Genomic DNA, 22952 nt, shown 5'->3' on the forward strand with positions numbered 1-22952 from the left:
ATTTTACTTTATCGTCTACGTCCCATCAACTTTATTTATCTCTGGGATAAATTTTGAGTCTGTGTTATCTATTTAAATTCAATTAATTTTCATACTTATTGAATCGGCTTAAGAGCAATCGTCTTACTGTTTATATTTGCCTTGTCAGCCAGACTAATAAACTCTTTATTTTTGTGTAGGAAATGTTGTGCGCATGCGCCACATTGTTGCAATTGCAGCCCGATGACCCAAAAGCTGATCGTAACGAACATTACATAACTCAGGCTTATTATAAAACTAATAAACACCGTTGTAAAGTCAGATACAATAAAGTGCATCTTTATGTCAATGCAGGAAGGTCTAAATAACAACAGAATGTTCGATCCTGGCTGTATTTATAGCGAAGAGCAATGCAATAAATAATGAGACGTTTGTTAATACTAATATCTTAACCGCATTCTGATCTCGATCTCATCTGATACGGCATTTTATCTAGATCGCTCTGTCACGTTCCCGTGTATACCTTTTTGCCTATGTTAGATAAGGATAGATGTTTTCCTGGTTTGTTTTGTAATGAGAGGTTTCGTGGAAGGGCAATTTGCAAGGATCTAATGAGTTTTGATAAATGTGTTACCATTAAGTTTATAAATGACCACAAGTTGATCTCAATTTTTGCTGAAGCCTATCGTATGTAACTGTGACTATTAACTTAGAGATAATTAAACTCCATGGACTTCCAACTTCGGTACATATTTCTTGACGTTTTATAATTTATGAGTCAAAACTGGAGTAGGCCCATTTGATAACAAAAATGGTACATTTGATTCATGATATGAAGTGAAATATTACAATATTTAACAAGACGACCGTTCCGGTTGCGTAAGTCCATCAGCTAGTTAACATTACGATCTATTTACTTGTGTTTCACATTAACATCCACAATTTTATGATGCAGATAATGTAAAGTTATTACTTCCATATCGTTTGTTACGAAATGAATTTCTATTTATGAAATATCTTTCGTCGTATGTAACGCATACGACGTTATTATTCTGTACTTTGTACGTTACCACACTGAAGGAAGTAGGTAAGTCCATCAACATCAGATGTTATTATAATACCTATTTCTAATGTTTATTTATTAAGTACCGCATATTTTTTCGTCATTTTACAGACCTCTTTTCTCTTTCAGATTAGAGACAAACAAAATAATGTGAAAATTGGTGATTTTTGGTAATTAGCGGATTTTTAATGATGTGATGTGCATCTCTCAAATCTTCTTTTTTTTAACCGACTTCCATATTGATGAATATGAGACAGATAAAATCAATAATATCCTACAAAACATTTAGGAACAAAATGCAGGATATAACCGGTACAAGAGATTCAATCTGAGAACGGATTAACCACATGCTTTAATTATTGTGTGTGTCGTAACTACGTTTATAACCTTTAGCTGTTTTGACACGCTTTGTGTATCTGCACATCGATGGGTGCAGCCTTTCTCTTTAGCATCCAGGGTTTATCATTAGCATCTCTGTTCTGTTTTAGAGGCGATTCTCTACGCCTCGCGAGGCACGCCTTGCGGGATCTAGCGGGATAGGGGTGTACGATGGTACATGCGCCTTCATGTTGGCCGATTGTCATATAACATAGATCCCTTTGTTTAAACCAAATAGAAAGAGTTCAGACGTGTTCTGAGTTCTCAAAACTATCGGTAGTTTTTTTTTCACAGCTTTGAATTTTAGCTTTGAATGTTTGAAGAGTTCGAAAGTTTTTCTAACCTAGCTCTTACAGGCAATTGCAGTTTCAAATTTTCTAATTTCGCTGTATCCGGATACCACTCCCATGTGTTTTGGCACTCTTTCAAGTACGAATATCGCAGAGGACTTTTCAGATGTAAATTCTGATAAAGGACATCATCCATTTTGGTCCAAAATCAAAAGTGCCGGCCAAAAAATAAAAGTGCTGTATTCGGATAGAATATGTCCGCCTTAGCATTTACTACTATGGCACCAAAGCTGTAGCACCACTGTGCATCGTAGTATTTGAGTTCTAAAAATATATGAAACGACTGACTTTGATCTCAAATACTACGACGCACAGTGGTGCTACAGCTTTGGTGTCATAGTAACAAATTCTAAGGCGGACGTATTCTGTCAGAATACAGCACGTTTTTTTTAATTGGCTGACATTTTTGATTTTGAACAAAAAATGTATGAATCGTCGATGAATTTTAGATCTCAAATACTCGACGCACAGTGGTGCTACAGCTTTGGTGCCATAGTAACAAATGCTAAGGCGGACGTATTCTGTCAGAAGACAGCACTTTTTTTTATTGGCCGACACTTTTGATTTTGAACAAAAAATGTATGAATCATCGATGAATTTTAGATCTCAAATACTCGACGCATAGTGGTGCTACAGCTTTGGTGCCATAGTAACAAATGCTAAGGCGGACGTATTCTGTCAGAATACAGCACTTTTTTTTTAATTGGCCGACACTTTTGATTTTGAACAAAAAATGTATGAATAGTCGATGACTTTTAGATCTCAAATACTCGACGCACAGTGGAGCTACGGCTTTGGTGCCATAGTAACAAATGCTAAGGCAGACGTATTCTGTCAGAATACAGCACTTTTTTTTGTTGGCCGGCACTTTTGATTTTGGACCAAAAATATATGAAACGTGGATGATGTCCTTTCTCTTAAGCGGAATAAAAAATCCTAATGCTGACGTTACCAATATTAGTCTAAAAGGGTAAGGGTTCAAGATTACCTACTTACATTAATGACAAGAATGCAAGGTCAGTTCAGCCTGCAAATATTGATGTGCTTACTTGGATTTAGCTCTAAACAAAAACTGGTGACTGAGTTTGTTCTGGAATTTCTTCTCAGCACTTGTCATGTTTATCTCAAAGCTATGATTTGGCCCAATAGATAAGGAGACATGTAAAGAGCCCCTAAGGGTTACCCTTTTTAATAATTTTTAAGCGACGAGGCGCTGATTACAAGCCGCTGCCATTCGTCCTTTGTGGAAATCATTGGGGGAGGCATATTCAGCAGCGATCGTCCTATCATAGTACTCCTATGGCTGAAATGATGATGATGATGATTTTGACATTCATAAGTGTTTAGTCTTAGATAGCGCAGCCCTAGAATCTCGCGGCATCTCAAGATGCGACGTGTGCGCAATTATCTACGCGTTTCGACGCATCAGAGGCGCGGACAAGGCGTGCTCGCATCTTACGACTTGTGCTAGATTGTTTTTTTGGTCCTCGCGAACCATATCGTGGATAAAGATAATTACGCGTTCAGCTAAATTGTAGATTCGTTTGAGGTAGTCAAGTTTTTCATGTATACAGTTAAGTTATTTCTGTGCTTTACAGCTACACCAGTAAGAGCTGTAAAGAGGCTTTTATCGAGATTTTAGTTCTATTATTTGGCTTATTATGGTGATGTGAAATCAGTGTGGATTATAATCCTGTCTATAGAAACAAAAAAATCTGAACTACATCTTGTTTGCGATTTATTTTAGTGTTGATTTCTGTGGGCTCCTCTAGATTTTGTTAGATTGCGATAACAGGCTATTTGATTCATTCTGCCTTTTAGAATATTGTTCCAGTCTGTTATGAATCTGTAACATACAAATACTTGGATCCTTTAACGTGAAACTTCTGTGTCCACAATTCGATGTCCAGCAGAATGTATCTTTCGAATGTTTTCTGCTGACTCTTAGTTTTCCCAAGCATCAATCTGATATTGCCGACGCAGTTTCATGCAAAACTTCTTTCGTGCATCGTCTGCGCGGGCAATCGTGGCGGCTTATCTATTACGTAGGGTTGGCACTTGGCAGAGCCATTAGAAATTATGTCATAAGTCTATTACTTAAATGATGCAATTCTTTTTTTTTTAATTATAATTCTATAAAATATCTAGATCATCCTTATTCATTCACTTTGATCGTTGAACCATTTGAAAAAGTTGATATTTTATCTCGCGTAACTTAAGTTTTGTTTACCTTCTGTCTATTTTGAGCTATAAATCCTGAAGTTGTTGGTTCAAATTAGCGTAATTTACGAACCTTGGTCATCGATGTTTAGGTTATGTATTGGTATATCAAATCGCCATATTATAACTTTACATGTTCAGATCTACGTTAATATTGGTGTAAAAAAGTTCTTCAATCGTGAACGGTAGCTTTCAAAATATTTCGTAAAAGTATCCTTAGCTAGGATACTGGATGGATCAACCTTTTTTATTTTAGGTGGTAAAGGATCAACCCTGGGCTAACGTGTGTTCCCACGCGCGCCACATGCAATCCTCCGGTGTAGTCCTGCCTTTACAACGTTTGTTGGCTACCGGCTACCGAAATGTAAGAGGCATCGTCAAGTATGCACGGAACGACTGGTTGTTTACATTGCTGAGTTCTTATTTATAGAAACCAACAACGATACATTGAAAATATTAGTTAATGATATTTAGAGTCAATAACTTTTTCTTTTTGTTCTTGGCTTATTTTTGTTTCTTCATTGTCGTAGAGTACGCTAGTGGTGAGATCATTTCTTAACATAATACTTTTTTTGTTGCAAATGCATTATTAAGTTGTTATTTTAATGTTTGTGTAAAGACCTATCTAATTTTCTGAAACATCAAGTAAACATATTCTGTAAGGACCTATCTAATTTTCGGAAAAATCAAGTAAACATCCCAACTATATAATATTATAAATGCGAAAGTAACTCTGTCTGTCTGTCTGTCTGTTACGCTTTCCCGCTTAAACCTCGCAACCGATTTTGATGAAATTTGGCATAGAGATAGTTTGAGTCCCGGGAAAGAACATAGGATAGTTTTTATCCCGGTTTTTGAAACAGGGACGCGCGCGATAAAGTTTTTCTGTGACAGACAAAATTCCACGCGGGCGAAGCCGCGGGCGGAAAGCTAGTATTATTATAAAGTGTGTCTGACATTCTATTGTGATTTCGTCGGCGACGATAAGTAGGTATTTAACTTGCCAATAAATTAATGAAAATATGTTTCGTGTGTCCGCGCCAAAATCCAATCCGGAAAAAGAAGCAAAAATCTGTACGTCTCAAAGTAATCTTCCTACAAAGAATTACATTTTGACAGAAATTCCTTGGTCTCATAAAATGCTCATATTACGTTTCTAGATGTGACAGCCAGACATACATTTTCGAATATGCATAAATAGTTCGAGTTTACCGTCTAGACACAGCACACGTCCAATATGAAATTCTATTTATGCGAATCACATTAGCTTTCACCGGTCCCAACAAGTTCCGTCTTCACTGGCGAATTGAATTTTAACTTGTTGTAAAGTTTTTGTTATTATGTCCGTTTCTATTTTTTGTTTTCTCTCCGTGTTATTTTTGTCTTATTCTCGCTCCATCACGGTCTGTGTTATTGGAGCTAGACATAAAGTTTACGGTACATGATCAATCATGATCTGCGATTGGAGACGAGAAACAGAGTTTCATATGCTATAAATGGTCTCTATGAAATCTTTTGGTTGAACCTATTTTCTTTTTCTGTGACGTCTTTTTTATGACCGCATACTTTTCTTGTAACTATTACATCTTCTTGAATCTATGGTAGAAGCCGAGCCATCTCTAAGTTTCGACATTGCATAGTTCGCACAAAAGCTTTTCGATTATTTTTTCCGTTACGAACAGCTAACCGCCTCAACTAGAAGTAGGTGTTTGCCGATGTCACAATAAGCTGAGCTTCTGAAGGCAAGAGTAAACATACCAAAAAACACTGATTGCTAGACTGCTATCACTTGTCGCGGCATCTTTAAGTGTGTGTCATGGGATGCTGACGCCAAAATTATACAAAAACCTAATCCCCATGTAAAAGAAACAGTCCCACATTTTTGGATCTATTCCCTTTTATGACGTTTGCAGTGTGCACTTGCTCTAACACCAACAATTCAACCCCTTACGACCCGAGAACACGAACGGTTCAACTCGCGCGCATGACGCGATATGTCGCCTGCCCGTTACCGCATCACCACGCGAATGGATATTAATCTTTATGCAAAACATAGGTATTCGTGTTTTGAATTTATGGTAAACTGAAGAAAATCAAAACGTGAACAAAGGTTGCTTGATGCCATCGAGTTACATTGTAAACTTAAAGTAGTGTAAAAAGAATTGATTGCGCTTAGAAAAAGACGTAGTTTTGTAGGTATAATAATGCAACGTGTGTGGTCTTTACAGCACTTGGATATGCTGCAAATGTTCTATTTTTTCGTGAGTCGATGACGTAAGGTAATAAATATGACTTTTGTAGAGCACCTCGGGCTGTTTGCATCTGAAACGTTTTATAGCTAGACTTTCTATGAACTGAATTGCATTCTTTAAGTAATGCCCTCCATTTGCTTGGCACGTTTAAACTAACAAACAAAGTTCTCAAGACATCTTAATCCAGTGGCACTGACGTCAAATTCCTAAAACTCAATGTTTATTTAAGTTGAGAACCATAAAAAACGATTAACGGATTTCTCGATTAGGTATTTGTATCGAATCGCCGTCGATCGGTGGAATTCGGAAGCCGACACAAATCTCAATGACTTTTTTCTTCTCTGCGCCGGCGCTGGCGTGAGAGAATTTATGTAAATTATTTATCCATTCATTTATAAACACTAATTTTGACGTACGTAATCTTGACAACAGATTAGTTTTTCGATGAATTTGTATTTTGGGAGCGGCATTATAAATAACCATATTATTGAAATACGATGATAACATGCAACGTTAATAAAGGTCACATATTGATTGTTCCTAGAATTAACAGCTTATCTTATCCACCTGAAATTTTTATTTGGGGAAATCTGATGCAGTTTGCTTTCACGAAACTGATAAGATAGCGGCATAATGCAAATGATGATAAAATTATTATGGAGGCCGATATTTGTTTTATGCGAAACCATAAATAAAAATATTTACTTTCAAAATCTAGCTTGAGGTTTAACACTTCAAGATGAGTTAAACGTGTGTGAGTGATTTTTTAAATAATATTTTGTCATCATCATTTAGTCGCCACTGAGTGGAACGACCCTTTTTAATTTACCAAAAGCAAAATAAGTAAAAGCAGAATAGCACAATCATATTTCTTCTTCTTAGTCGTTACGCTCTTGGCAGAGCGGTCGTGGTCACGTTGAGGCGTTGTTTACATCGGTTGTAGAGGCGGATACAACTCTCCGCACGATCTCCCTCCATCTCTCTCTATTGGCAGACTTTCTGGTGCAGTCACATAAGCCGTCTCCTACTGCTGCTTTCACTTGGTCAGTCCAGCGCATTGGTGACCTGCCACGCGTCATATTTATCAAACCATTAAACATTATTATAACATACCTTAACAAATGTAGACAGCAGACTATAACAATAATAGGATCGTTGTTAAAGATTTATCACTAAAAATAAAACAGAAAAATGTGTAATTGAGCTAACATTTTTATCCGGTCGGGCTAGAATGATAAAATCTATACTGTAATGACGAGCAATAGTGCACTTAACACAAATACTAGTGTTTTTGGCACACGCCGCGCGCATAGTTGGCGGCCGGCGCCGGCGCACGGCGCGTATTCTCAAACCCGTCGATAATTAAATTCAGAATTATCTTCGTGCTGAAATCAGGGCAGGTGAGTAAACTCTCTTTTTACTTGTATATTTATTTACAAAATTATCAGATTGTAGAGTAAAGAGTTATGGTTGACCGTAATCCGTCTTAAGCCCTGAAAAGTGAGCGATACTAAATTGTATCAATAATTTGAGGTATGCTTTCGGTATGTGAAAGGTGCCAAGAAAGCACCCAAACAAAAATGAAATTTACAGGCGCCCCATAATTGTCACAGGGCCAAAAATAAGTACCTATTATCTGGTACTTTTGTAGAGCTCAACACTTGTTTGTAATTACTTCCTTCAATGTTTAGAATTAAAATGAAATTAAATCAACATTGCAATATATTTACGCTAATTACTTGAGATATTCACCGCCGATAGCGATTACATAAACGCTCAGTGATGTAACAGCATCCACATGTGCGGTAGCGTCGTACAATTTGTTGGCGAAATGTTTATTTACTGCAGTTGCTCTTATCTAATTAGCATCTATCGACCGGTCTGTAACTTACTCCGAGGTTGAGGACAAGCGTTCAATCCTTCCTACACCGTGGGACTTGGTCTACGATCCGGACTGGACTGCATCTTAGATTATAATATTATTTGCTAGTACTTTACTTTGATCTTATAAACATAGCTATAGTTTCACTATCAGAATACCACAAAAGCTTTAGTTAGTGGGCTAGGTAAAAGTACTTCTAGAAAACTGCGCGGACGAAGTCGCAGTTCATCATCATCATCATCATTTAAGCCACAGGACTTCCACTGCTGAACATAGGCCTCCCCCAATGATTTCCACAATGGCCGGTTGGTGTCGGCCTGCATCCAGTGCCTTCCCGCTACCATTATGAGGTCTTCGGTCCATCTTGTGGGTGGTAGTCGCAGTTGGAAGCTTGTTATTATAGTTATTTTCAACGATGAGGAACCGACAATTCATCTATCACGCTAATGTGAATGTCATCATGACTTAGTGCTAAAGATTGTCCACGTCTAACGATTGATAAATAACACGCACAGTTTGTTTATCCCAAGCTAAACAATACGCGAATCAGAGAAATATGTATCAAGATGAGAGTGTGCCTTCCTGAAGATTTTACGCTATCAACGCAAGTATCTCACACAGCCGTGTTCGGTGGGCGAAAGCTTTACTCCGATTCTGACCTTTATTGCTTTGAATTAAGCGTGTGATGTCGGGTAATTAATTTCGATGTGTTCTCTCATGATCGCGTGTATTGTCGCAGTGTCAACGATAGTGATAGCCGTGATAGTTCGCTTCCTCCGATAGCGAGTCAGTGGCCACTATCATGCGAATCTCGCGTGTCCGATTGATTTGTGAGTTGATGATATTAACGCGGATGTAAAGCTAGATTTTTCCGATAGTGGTCGTAATAGTGATGCTGTTTTGAATTGTAGAGATATGGTAAATCTTGTCAATACCATCAATTTTAGGTAGACTTCGAAGCAGTTGGCGCATATTGCAGGAGATGGGCAAACAGATGGTTTTGAATCCAGATTCACAAATATCCTTTCACCGTAGCTTTTCGTTTTCACATATTTAGTATTTCTTTCTAATGCTGGTCGAGCACAAAGTAAACGACTTAGATCTTAAAATCAAAATCATCCAATGCATCTATACAAAGTCAAGCTGTAGATCCTGGCTACACAGGAGTTGCAGCGGTGGGAACGAAAGGTGGAATAGTCCCGTTAAATCAAAGTAACTACCCGTACAAAGTAAAGTTAAGGTAGCATTAACTGCTACAACAGTTTAAGATGTCACCTAACTAAACAGCATTTCTATTAATACACCAACTAAGGTAAGCTTTCCTACGGTTTCCACAATTAGCGTAAATTGCGCGCGACATCAGATAAACTTGTGCGCAGATTCAATCGCTTCATTTGATGGACTGTTTAGCTCAAATGATGTGAGAAACAACTTTCACTGCTGAATAAGGGTTTTCACAGCTTTTTATTTATTTAAATGGTAATTACCATTACATTATACAATGTGTCCGGGAAAGTAATGATCAAACATTATAAAGATGTGATCTATGGTCAAATTTAATCGATGACAATGAGTCAAATCGGTGATCTAGCTCAATTTATTTTTGTTTAATTTTCACACTGTAATTTCGTTGCTGGTTCAATGACAGACCTTAAACTTTCCTCCGGGACAAATTTGACCTTCACTGGTTGGGTTTTTATTGGCGGTCAAGCTGTAGATTCTGGCTACACAGGAGTTGCAGCAGCGGGAATAATCCCGTACCATTTCATTGATATAAGAGCTCAAACGGAAAGGTAAAAATGTTACGAACTTTTTATTAATACTCCAATTTGACCCAAAGCATAACCAGACCAAAAATAGTGTTTGATTTATTGCCAGCCAGAAATAAATCCGACGTATTTCTAGTGGCTAATTGCAACGTGTCGGCAGCAGCAGTTTTTGTTTGAAAGGTCAAGAGTCTTGTGTCGAGTTAACTACTAATTTTGTATAGCGGGATTCTCATACATCCTTATGTAGCTTCGTAGCAAAATATTTCTAGTTATAACAATGGATGCAGTATCTCTACTTTGGTTGAGAGAGAAGGATAGAAAATTCTTATTTTGCAAAGATGCACCTGTTGCAGCAACTATAAAATGCCAGGCTGTTGACCCTAATGTGCCACTGTCTGTCCCACTTATATGTTTTATCTACGTATTTGTATTCGCATTTATCTGTATAAAAATATGTCATTCACAGGCACACATACTGCACTGCACTGCAAATATAGCGCTCTTCAGACTTTTTGCGTAGCGCTATTACGCATTAGATCACCTAAGACATCCCGAGATAGATGATTGGCCCAATGAACGTATACACTATACACGTTGTATCTAATTAAAGTTTATATGAGTACATTACGCCACTTATCGCGCCACTCGTTAGTATGTAGTGCGATCTAACTGGACCAGGCTACGATGTTTATGCGCGAAATATCAAACGGCAATATGACATCAAATAAATTGAGCCATTTAAATATGTTCGCCAAACGATAAGTTATTGGACTCTCGGATAAACATTGTAAATAGCCTGCGATGATGCAAAATGATCTCATTTGCTCGCATCACCAAAAGTAGCTTGAACATAATTATTTGTCCCAGGTTTCTACATAACCTAGTTACCTATAATCTTATTACATTTCACTTTACCTACCAGTAAAATCGTTTGTGAGATCAAATGTATTTTATTGGTGCTTACGGCTTATAAGGATAGCGGAAAACAAACTAAAATGCTCTTTAGCGGTGAATTGAATTATCGTTATGCCGTTGTATTCAACTGCAACGGCTTCACCTGGACTCGTTGGCGCCATCCCACGCCGTATATGGGAGCCATTATTTCCCAATTCATTTATTCCAATGTTACCAGATCTGGACCCTTGTACTCTTCTAGTGCTAATGCATAGGCTGCCTCTACAACCCTTTCCTGAACGCAGTTAAATCTTTTATCGCTACCAAATCGACTGTCGTAAATCCAACTCGCGGCCCATTGTTGCCGTATACAGTACTTATATGGGAGCGACCAAAATAAATCACGAACAAAACCATATCGGCGCAATCGTAGACTATCTCGGGCGGATCGACCGCGGGGGACTGCGCCGAGATACGGAGATATTACGCTATTGAATTAGCATTACCGCTGTTCCCGATATTGTTGTCCGGGCGAGGCATGCCTCATAATTCAGAGCTGCATTATTTTAATTTTCGTCGTGCGTCCACCGCGCGACAGCCGCGGCGTGTCGCTTCGATCGTGCGAGATCGCGCCTCGCGATAGTATTAGATGCATAATCTTCACATCTCAGTCGCATAGCGAATCCGTACTTGACGTTTTTATTTATTTTTCGTCCTCATGCTTGACACTTGACCGAGGAGTTTCCAGTTTATGCTGTCTCAAAATAGGGAATCTAAGAAAATGGACAGTCTTCTTTAATCTTAATACGTATCTAAAATCTACTCGTATGTTATAGCTTCTAGATTAAATTTCACGAAGTAGGCGTGAGTGAATCATACTATCACTGGCAAGCCAGAGAATGAGTTGGCAAGTCCACTTTCTCGCTGACATGATCGCAGGAATAAGACAGATAGAGATTTAGTCATCAACATTTCATGATAAAATCATTAGCGATGCCGAAGCTTTTAGTTGAATTCCTTTTAATGCATTTACTTTAATTACCTCCTATCTTTATTTAAACTCCTGGACTTCTAAATCTTATCTACACTATGAAGCCTCCCATGGCATCTATGAAATGCCTTATCTTAGTTTGCAAAGCATTTCTTGGCATCTTCAGAATGTCATGGCATACCCTAGGTTCTGTTTTCGTAGACTATTCTTAAGCGAATATATTTGCAAGTTATTTCGTTTCACAAGTCACCCGACATGTGCCATATGTTAGGTGAAATCGAATACAGTTTTAACCCTTGGCATGCCTGGTGGGCATAAGTTACACGCTATGCCTGGTGGGTCTGTCAGACCCCGATTTCAAAATAGCTTTTTTTTCTATAAATTTTATTATGTAAGGTGATTTAATGATTCAAGACGCATGCTTAAAGGGCAAAAAAGAGATAGTAAAAAAAATCACTTTAGAAATTAATCAACTTTATTTAAATATTTGAAATTAAACTTTAACTCACATTTTTAAGCAACATTTCGAGACTATAACTTTGTTAACATATAATTAGTATCAAAAGTAATAAGATCTTAATCAGACTTTAATCCAGTGTAAGGCTCTATTATATACTTAATCTAAATAACAAAATAATTAGTCTTCATCACTTTGTAAGGCTTTGGTTTGGCAACACTTTGCGCATTGAAAAATCGAGTGGTCAAGACAAATGTGACTACTACATGTCTCACAAATGTACTGGGTTTTCCGATCTTTTTTCGCGGGACAGACGTGGCATCTGCGCTTTATTCCAGGAGTTGATTTTTTTAACGGTATTCTTTTACAAAGATCAGTGGAAAGGCGAATACTCGATTTTCTTGATTGCAAATGTGGTGTGTAGTCGCAAGGATGGACAGAGGCACATCCATTTCAGAATCCGAAGAGGTGGAGCCTGCATCATTTTCTTCCTCCTCAGAAACAGCTTCTTCATCCTCTAGAGCAGCGGTTCCCAAACTTATTTGGTCTACTGCCCACTTTGAGAATAAATTATTTTTTAGCGCCCTCCATTTTTGTAGTCAAGAGTTGAGCTCAGTCGGTGTCTAAGAGTCCTCCTAGTAGATGACGCCTCCCAAGCCTCTACACAACGTCCCGATTTTTTTTTCTGGGTCTCTTACCGCCCCCCTTTAACCCTGCAGCGCCCACAAGGAGGCGTTATCGCCCACTTTGGGAAACACAGCTCTAGAGCAACGTCAAACTCTTCTCCACTTGAATCAAATGCAACTAAGTCTTCCTTATTCAACTCTTGGAATAATAAACTAGTTATATCCTCGTCTGTTAGTTGTTTATTCATGATTAAACTGAAAAAAATTAAATATGATAATGTTATGTACAAACTAATATTATTTAACGGATAAATGCCAATATTCATAAGAAGAAAGAAAAATAAATACTTACAAAATAAAGTCACGCCGTATGCCTGGTGGGGTCTGCGGGACCCGCGCGCACTTTATGCACTTCCTTTTACGCTCGTAGCTCGCCGCGGACTGGGGAAGCGGGCGGACTGCATTCCGCGGTTAGTAACGGCCAGCTACTAAAAACGGTGAGGCGCAAAATTCAAATTTAAACGAACTACAACGGTTCGCGCGTTGGTATGGGTCTGACAGACCCTACCAGGCATGCCAAGGGTTAAGTGTCACTTACAATGAGATATGTGTCTGTCTTTTAGTATACTGCAATTATTCATTAGACATTTTGGCTATGTACTTTGTCTGGGCTCAAAAGAGGTTAGTTAATAACATAGCTCTTCGAATTTAACCAAATACACTGCTTTGTTCACGTGCCTTCGAATCGACAAATTACGAGACTTTGCATTCATTAAAATCTCATCAATAATGTCCTTGTTTTTGTTACAGGTGGCTCAGCGACCTGAATGGTCTTGACATCGACAGCTCCACCTATTAAATGTAAGTTGGCTACATAATAACAGACTTTTACAAGAAATATTCCATTGTTTATAACCGACACATTGTTTACTTCCTCGAGTGGGGTTATCGAGTTCTTTATAAAGCGTAATTTCCACAGTTCAAAGTTATTTATTGAAATTAACATCTATAAAGCTTTATGCAATTGTTTTGATAGCGTTATCTGGTTTTTTATTGATATTGATGAAGCTCTCGAAATTCGATCGATAGAGATATTTGTCGGATGTCAATCGAATGATTGATTCAATGTCATATCCATCGATGAGTCTATTATCGGTGTTCCATTATTCAATTACGGCTACCTCGCGCCCGACCGATGTCACTTGACCAGACGACTCGAATCAAAGCGATGTTGACCCCAATAACGGTAGGGAGATCTATTGTCACGGTCTGGATGGGAATTCTGAGTAGTGCAGTTAGTTTTGCAGAATCCACTTGAAGTTTTGTGATTGTAGCTTTTTTCAGTTAACGGTAAGGTAGGCCTTTTAAATTGTCAGTTTGGAGAAAGACACTTAGGCTCTTCTTTCTTAGTCTTTAGAATGAATTCAGTGCCGCTTGCAATTGGTCATTCAGTCGAGGAGATATCCTGTATGTCTCAATACACCCCCTGGGTATATTATTCACCGCTGGGGTAGCCTAGCTTCATATTAAAATTTTATGCTGGTCGACGTCCTGTAAACGAAATACTTGAGTAAGTAAATTATATCATCTGTAGGTAAACGAAGCTTATTCTCTCTTTTTAATTCGAGTCGTCCTCCAAACTTCCTTAAAAATCGTTACCGCTGTCAACATACTGATCCACTACTATCTAACCTTAAACTGACACATATCAAACGCTCGATCCCAATACCAAGCCAGCGAACTGCAGTGCCATATTGAATAATAATTGGTGCACACGAGTGGTACCGTCACGATGAAGATGGTATCTGCCGGGCGTGCCGCATCCATCAGCCCTGCCCGCTATCGGAGCGGGTATCGCGCCGGAGATAACCATTGTCTTACCGGGTGATTATATCGGCGAAATTTGCTGCTCTCCTCCGATGGAGTGGGTGGAGATCAGCCAGTTGCTTTGCAAACTCTATGAGCTTAGAAGGCAAGTGGTGCTCAGTTTCCATTATGTGTTTGATGGCAATAAATAAACTAGGTTTTACTATGCTAAATGCAGTTGCTTTGCAAACTCTATGAGTTCAGAAGGCAAGTGGCGCTCAGTTTCCATCATCAGTGTTTGATGGGAATAAATAAAGTAGGTTTTACTATGCTAAATGATATGATACTATAATTAAAGCAAATGTTCTTTTATGTCTGCTTCTGTTCGCGTGGATTTAGTTTATGACAAAAAGTTTTTATTGCGTCTCGCGGTCACAAACGGAAAACACAAAGTCGTAAAATCTAAAATATTCTAAAACATATCGTTATTATCAAAAGCATAAATATTCATATTTTGTCTCAAACTTAAAACTAGATGGTTTTACCATAAAAAATATTCACTTATTTTTTCAAACACTTTATTTGCGACAAAATCTCCAAAGACAATCTACATACGTCTGACCAAAATGAATATGTTCAGTTCAGTTACAAGCTACTTTCGCGTTTTCCAAAGTTTTGAACAACATCTCGACAAAAACAATTCTTCTGAACCAAACAAAAAAGTAAAAACAATGCCATTCTCTAATGACCTGGCTGTTTTCATTCCTTGCCTTGTCTCTGATCAGCCGTTCGTCTTTTGCCGCAAATGAACCGTATAATGGGTGCCCTCTCATAAAAGGAACGAGCCTCCGCTAAGTTTTGCCAAGTCATTAATAATTCGTGGGAACCGGAACTACTATAAGAAAGTCGCAAGGGAAAATGGTTTTTGACTACATTGGTATAAATTTCAGATTCCTGTAAAAATACATAAATATTGTTTTGGAAAAAAAAAGTTTTAAGTCTGTTTATACTTTCTTCTTCCGGCTAACCATCATGAATCGATATCTTGTTCTATTTCTCTTACCAATTAGACTCTACATATAATTAATCGTTATTGAGGTCATTATGAATGAAATGTTACAGATAAATTAACCAAGAAACGTTCCTTATCTAACAGTTACAAAATTCATCATTGACGCGCATTCGACACAGTCTTATCTAAGTTGTTAATGTAGTGCTCTGAATGTTTACAAAATAATTTTAATTAATTCAACTTAGGTACGGATGACGGCACATTAATCTAAACACTGCGTCATCTTAGTGGTTATTGTAAATTCAGACTTTAAAGCATTGTACTAACTCGAAAAACTAACTAATGGAATAAGATGTTTTTAAGATAATCCAGTAAAAGTAAGTAAACCAAAATGTGCTCCGTACATTTTGCACCTTAATTCCGTCCTTTGTTTTGACATATTAGAGCTTTTAAAAGAGCTTACATTATGTATTAGTGAAGGATTGTTCCACTTTGTTCACCTGAGTTGACAAAGTGGAATAATGCTTCGTGAAGCCATTTTATACATTTCCCTTTTTCTCTTTCTGAAAATGTTCCGTGCAGTAATTTTAAACGATTGCTCATAATAGCCGAGCAAACGTACTCGTATGCACTGGCAATAAAGCGCAAGACGCATTCAAACGCAGCGCTTCTGATTGTGAACGGGCCACTTAATGGCATTAGCATCATTGTCCGGCCGCCGTTAATAAGTGCCCGGACAGTTCTATTGGCCTCCATAATGGGCAGAGCTGGCCCGGCCAAGTTCCTCGTGTCACGAATTTGTACCCCCAGTCCATAATGTAGGAAGGAACGGTAGGATATTTTGATGACCTTAAAGAATTAAAGCTATTTAAGGTTTTAAAGAACCTCGAACCTAGAAGCCCCTCGTGCTAAGCAAAATATTACGCTTGTGTTACTTATTAGTGGGTTCACCACAGTAGTCTAGTGCGCGGGGTTCGAACAGCGTTCGTTGTCCTGAACTTCACCGTTCGGCTATTGTCGCTTCAGAATTATAATCATCTATCGTAGTAAATTAATATTTATGCTGTCTATCATACCAACGTTACACTGTGAATTAGCTAAAATGTCATACAATATGGTGTATATTGACAGTTCAATTCAACAAACTGCTGCATCAATGTGCCATACCAACTGTACCAGTGTCGCAGACGCAATGTAACTTAGAATTGTCAACACTGTCGCCTGATTTTGTGACGTTCCTACTGGAAATAAGAATAAGAGCGAGCCTACTGTTCGTCTTTTTACTTTGTGCTAAGTGCCTTAGGAAGTTACGCCCTGATATCGTTAGTTAGCCCAGACAATGCCCGATTGTTAATATTCAGCTCACTCTTGTATGGTTTTCGGTTTAATAGAGGATTATGGTGCAATTAAGATTAGAAATTTTCAAACTTTCTGTGGGATTTTAGAACCTTTATTGTTTTTAAATTGCCTGGTCTTAAGATAATATGAATGAACGCTAACGGCTGAGCAACTTATACTTAGATATGTGTTGATTCATCATCATCTTCAGATCATTTACTGCATTAGCACGTCTCTCTCTAATTAGATGATGACTAGCTTTGTCTATCGCTCGTTGATTAATCTCTATCGATTGATTACAAGTTATTTCATTGTCACATCACACTGGGTTCCTCCCTTCACATAATGATGCTCCAATATGATTGATATCTCATTCAGGATCATTGTCTCGTACGTCATCATCTGGCAATATGTCAACCGTCATGGATCATTGCATCTATTCCGTTTGGCAGTTAACCGTTGAATAGTCATAGTTCGTATTCCAATAATATGCATGCATGATATAAGTACTTTCATATTTACCTGTATCGTTATCGTCACTTGTTTGTCTATTTCGCTATAAAGAATTTGAATTTATTTCTTCTAAATGTTTCGGGTCTTACTGTCACTATCGCATCTCGTTTTGCTCGAGAGGTATCAAGCCCCGCAAGTGTCAGACTTAAGATTGCTCTGATATCTTCCTTGTAAATGCCTTTTTAATGGTGGAGAACACTATCAGTTACTAAAACTGCTAACACCAAAATCATTAAGCTATTACAATTTACAGCTTTACACTGTGTAATAGACTAAATCGTTAGATGTAATGGACTCTTAAATTGCCTAGATCTAGATTAAATCCTCTGACACGAATTCGTTTTGTCACTGAGCGTTGCAATTGATAAATCGCCGTTTCAATTATACTTGGCAGTTAGCCGTTTAGATGTCTTATCGATGTTCAGCGGGTGTAAAAATTGTGAGCTTTTAAAATTAAACGTTATTGATAGTCTTGACAATTGTTTCTAACAACAGTTTCCGTTTGTCTGATTTTAAAATAGTGTGTGTCTAATCGAAGTGACACATCCCTGGCTTTAGATTTGATAGCCGTCTGGGGTTTATCTGGATTGCAATCTACATTATGTGCTAGTTTCATGTTCGACATTAGAAGCTTTTTATTGTCAATTTTTTACTAAAGCCAACTTAGAAACTCAAGTAAGATCTTTATATCTGATGAGTACTTAGTCAGTCCTACTGGATTCGAAAGGTAAATTAATAGACTGTTCACCAATAGTTCGTTCGTTCGTTTCAGCCGAATGGCGTCTACTGCTGGATAAAGGATTTCCCCAAAGTTCACCAATAGTCTAGTCCAAATATTCCGAAAGTTCTAAGATAGTATCCACTATCATTGTCATCAGTGACAAGTGACAACGCACGCAGAACACTACACCGCCACGGATTCCTTTTATCGCCTGCAATTGCTAAATCGCTGCCTCAATTCCGGACAGCTGTAAATCCATTTAGCCGTTGAAGGGCTGCGCACGAGTCGTCAATTAGGCTCAATTAGAACGACCGATGTCGGCGCTTTGAAGCGGTACAGCTGACATATGAACTAGACCGATTCTATCGATATCTTTTTAATTAAACGATTAATTAGATCATACTCATAGTCCATCTGATTAGGATCCGACCTAGGGGACTGCTGTAGATCTAACGTTCCGCACAGAATCTGTATAACATGTACTACAGATTTATATCGAATTCAAATTCGTTTATTTCTTTAACTTAGCCTAGTTCAGTTACTAGTTGTAGGACCTTCCTATCAAGCAACAGATTTTGCATAGTATATTATGTTTTTGCAGTAAAGATAAATAAAGAGGTTCCAAGAAAATAATTGTATTTACTTGGAAAATATATTTTAATCGTATTGTTTGTAAATTAGCGCGTTAATAAACTTGTAAAACATTACTAAGAACGCATTAACATTATCTAAACTATCCATATCTTGCAAGTAAACAATTGTCTTAAGTCCGCGTGGCTTAGGTAGTCGACATTTTATTATCAAGTATCGGCTTTGACTTTCACGCTCTGTTGAACGAATTTTATACTTGCTTTTCATGGTACCAGAAGAAGCTAATATCTTCCGTGCTTTAATGCTTCCTTAGTAGTTTTATTAACGTGAAAGTGGCACTGTCTTATTTGTACGTCATCAAGCTTTTAAGCACTGAATCGAATTTCATGAATTTACAGTTTCAGGTGCAAAGTCTGTAATTTAACTCATTTATTCTAGCGATTGAGTTTGAATTCCCCTAGCACCCGTTTGCACAGCAACATTCGCCGTCTCCGCTTATTTGTTTTCAACTGTAAACTTAATATACGATCTTATATTTCTTAATTGCTCACTGCACGATACGGCCACTATCGGGCCACTATTTCCAACATAATAAGCATTATCATAACAATAACAAGCAGCTAACTCGACACTCGAGGTGCTCATGACGGCTGCGATAACCCAGCGTTCTCAGTTGAATTTTGTGAGCGATACCTACAGCACACGGGTTTTTTTTTCCTTCAACAGTTAAAAATACGGAGGGATACCGATGTTATAGAGTGGCATCACGTGTGATTTTTTGACGATAGATTCAAGTGCAGTGATTGTTGAGGTTTGCGGCTTATGTGTTCAAGGATTTGCATATAAATAAGGTAAAATGTTTGTTGATTTAAAATACCTACTTTAATTACTTGGTTTATGATTATTTTTTATTTAAAAAAGTTTCGTCTCGTATTTTTAACGGAATTACTACCTTCTTGTCTTTCCCGTCTCTACAACTGTTTATTTTTACTTGTTACAATATTATTTACCGCTTGAAATAACTTTTTACTTATTAATTACATACCTATGTAATTTTTTGTATTATTACTTCTAATTAGGTCATGCATTTATCGTTCAAGTACCTACCAATCTAGTGCGTTGGTGCTTGCTGAAATTGCATATATTTTTCCTGTTCCTTAGTTTTTTCAGCAAATATGAAGCCTGATTGGTACGTTAATTCGTATTCTTAATTTAAAACAGTGCTATTTATTAATCAACCCTAAGGCTGCACCATCTTACTTTAACTTCGATAAACGTCAAAATCTGTCAAATTCCATACAAAAAACACCGGTTATCGTTATAGTTACGGTCAAAGTTAGGTGGTGCAACTCCGCCTAAGTTTTCTGTCAAGTAACGGTTAGCCATTATTAAAAAAACACCCTATGAAAATATTAAAAACATTCTAATAAATAACGCAGTGAGAATATTTTTGAGTTCAGTTCCAAAGTCGTAAATCTGGCGGTTAATTTCGGCCAATGACCAAACTAACGAAAAGTTTATCAGAATATAACCTTTCGCTCGCCTTACAAGTTAGAGTTTTGACTCGATTTGTAATATCAATAGTAAGTTCAAACACCTCTGCTCGAGTATCGATAGATGCGTATTCTTATTAGTGATTGATAGTGTTATTAGTAATTTATTCCCGTGGTATGTAATTACGCCATTGTTGCCCGCGACTCTACAATGGCGGATTTACCAAGTCAAATTACAGTAAAGTTGTGTAGATCAATGCTTTTGGTTGAATGAGTCGTGGTTATTTCAGTCATGGTCTTCAGCCTAAATACCATTTGATACATCCCGCCAAAATGTTAAAAAGTGCTCTGAAAAAAAAGTTACATAGTACGTCAGCGTCAAATAGTGTTCGTGAGAGCCAAAGTATCCAAAAAGTTCGCAACACGTTATTGAACCAACAATGTCCAATCCGGTCATCATTACGTTCTTACTCTGTTCAAAATAAATGGTTATCTTCAAAATTATTGTTTTTTTTTTGTAAAATTCTGCAATGCCATTTTTAGGTAAATGGTTTACCAATTCCGAGTTCTCCTTTAACTATATCTCAGTCTTTTGTCCAATACTGGTGGCCGGTTGCGCTCGCGTCTCAATTTCTTAGCAGGTACCCTTACACCATCATTAATCATGTCTCGTTTGTACAAGGTCGCGTCTGGTGTTCACTTTTGTAAAATTCTTTTGTCCTCTTTTTGTTTTGACTTACAAACCACGGCAGCCACACCAGTGGGTTGCATCACATCTCTCTGGGCTTGGAAATTATCTTTAGCCAATTTCAGATAGAAGTTTTGACATTTAAAACCACTGGGATTGTGCTCATGCAATCTTTGTGATTATATTCTGCAATGGATTTTTTTTAAATCTTTATCATTTGTGGTTCACTTAACAATCCTCTCTTATGTGATTCGAGTATTGTTTTCAATAAGTTAAACACTGTGTCTTAAGTATGTAAAAATATAGTCTGATTTGTTGACGAATGAACCAATAAACACTCTCCCGTATTTACCCAAATACTTGAATCTTTATTATCAATAAAGGTTTAAGTCCCCATTTAATTAATTCGTGTTATCTAAGGCTGGTTATGGATCACTGAGAACTATGAATATTTAATTTCTATAATAGGTTTTACGAAGTTATTAGCTATGTTGTTCCATTTGTTAAGAAGTGTCAATAAATGTAGAGTATTTTCCACTTTAAAGTTATCAACATAGGTGTTATGTAGTTAGTAAGATGTCACACTTTACACAGTGGTGGTAAACAAGTTCTGCAATGGAGACCAATTAAAATTTCCAATAAAGAGTCATTATTTGTGATTTAACGATTCTGTCAGAGGCGATCAGTAATATATTATCAAGGGCGTGATAATAATATATGAAAATCAGACTTGTTAATGTCGTGTTGTTTATACGACTATACGTACGCGTGTAAGGAAACCCCTTATCATCTAGATGAAAAATAGTTTGTCCTATTCTTAGATCTACTGAATATATAATACTTATGAATCGATCAAGCCTTTTTGGAGGAGTTTTGTTACAAACACTGTGACACGAGTAGAGAGAGAGTTGTAGGTATACTTATTACATTTTGTTTTTCTTTTAATTTCTTACTTATAGTTGTTACAGTAGGTAATATATTTGAGATTTTTGCTCTTCTCAAGTCGTAAAAGATCTCAGATACCTACCTTCAAGTAAATCTTATAAAAGACAATACTTTCCTGTTTGATTTTATGGCTACACTATGTTTTATAGTTATCATTTGTCATCATACTTGTCGTACGAGTGTTTGAATCATCCAATTCTAATATGCTATATGTAGAGTTATTGGAATTATGTAGTCGTCAATGTCGATGACAAGATTGATTTCCTATCAATTCCGTTGGTTACCTTTGCTATAAATAATCTAGTTACGTTTCATTTTTAGTAAAATTGTGTTTGTACTCTAGTAGTAACGTAGTAGCGTAGCTAAGAAATATATTGTTCTAAAATGGAAGTAACCTATCTGAGATTTTTCTGTCTTTATTTTTATTTGTTTTCTTCAATTCAAATATCGCCGTAAGTTTTTAATCATTGTACCTACCTATTAATTAATAGTTTTTGTTGATAATAAGCTTGTAAACTGACTTGTTAAATAGCTCTTACTCTTCTCTCAGTACTTTGTGTTAGCTTATTTACTGTCAAAACTTTAATGTACATTTTCTGTATGTAAGTAACAACTGTTTATTCAGTGCATCCGGTGTTTTTAAGTTTTCTTGTTTTGATGTATCATCCTTCCAATTTCGTTGGCGTGGCGTGGCGAGTCGGTAGCGTACTTATTGAATATTTTCCACGCGCGGGCGCATTGTAAGCGCGGGACCCGTGTAAATGGGCGCCGTGTCAGCTCGCGACCCCGCGACTCGTGAATACATTATACTTACCGCCGTACAATTGAGCAGGAGCGTCACTCAGCGAACTCATTTATTTTCACGTTTTTTTGTTTGTACCTACTTGAAAAAATCGAACTGGGTGTTCGTTTTAGTTATTCTGCTTTATATTGGACCTTGATTTGTTATTTCTGTCGTTAGGTATACTCATGTTAAATACATTA

General features: G+C 37.3%; 1 protein-coding gene across 1 annotated transcript in view; it reads left to right on the forward strand.

The window, feature by feature from the left end:
• LOC135077456 (protein N-terminal asparagine amidohydrolase) overlaps positions 1–22952 on the forward strand; it is a 43091-nt gene that overhangs the window by 11635 nt on the left and 8504 nt on the right. Inside the window, exon 3 of the mRNA XM_063972005.1 lies at positions 13672–13722. The gene's annotated coding sequence lies outside the window, so the exon portion shown is untranslated. The remainder of the gene's footprint in view (positions 1–13671; positions 13723–22952) is intronic.

The sequence above is a fragment of the Ostrinia nubilalis genome, chromosome 13 (assembly GCF_963855985.1).
Source record: "Ostrinia nubilalis chromosome 13, ilOstNubi1.1, whole genome shotgun sequence".
NCBI classification, from domain to species: domain Eukaryota; kingdom Metazoa; phylum Arthropoda; class Insecta; order Lepidoptera; family Crambidae; genus Ostrinia; species Ostrinia nubilalis.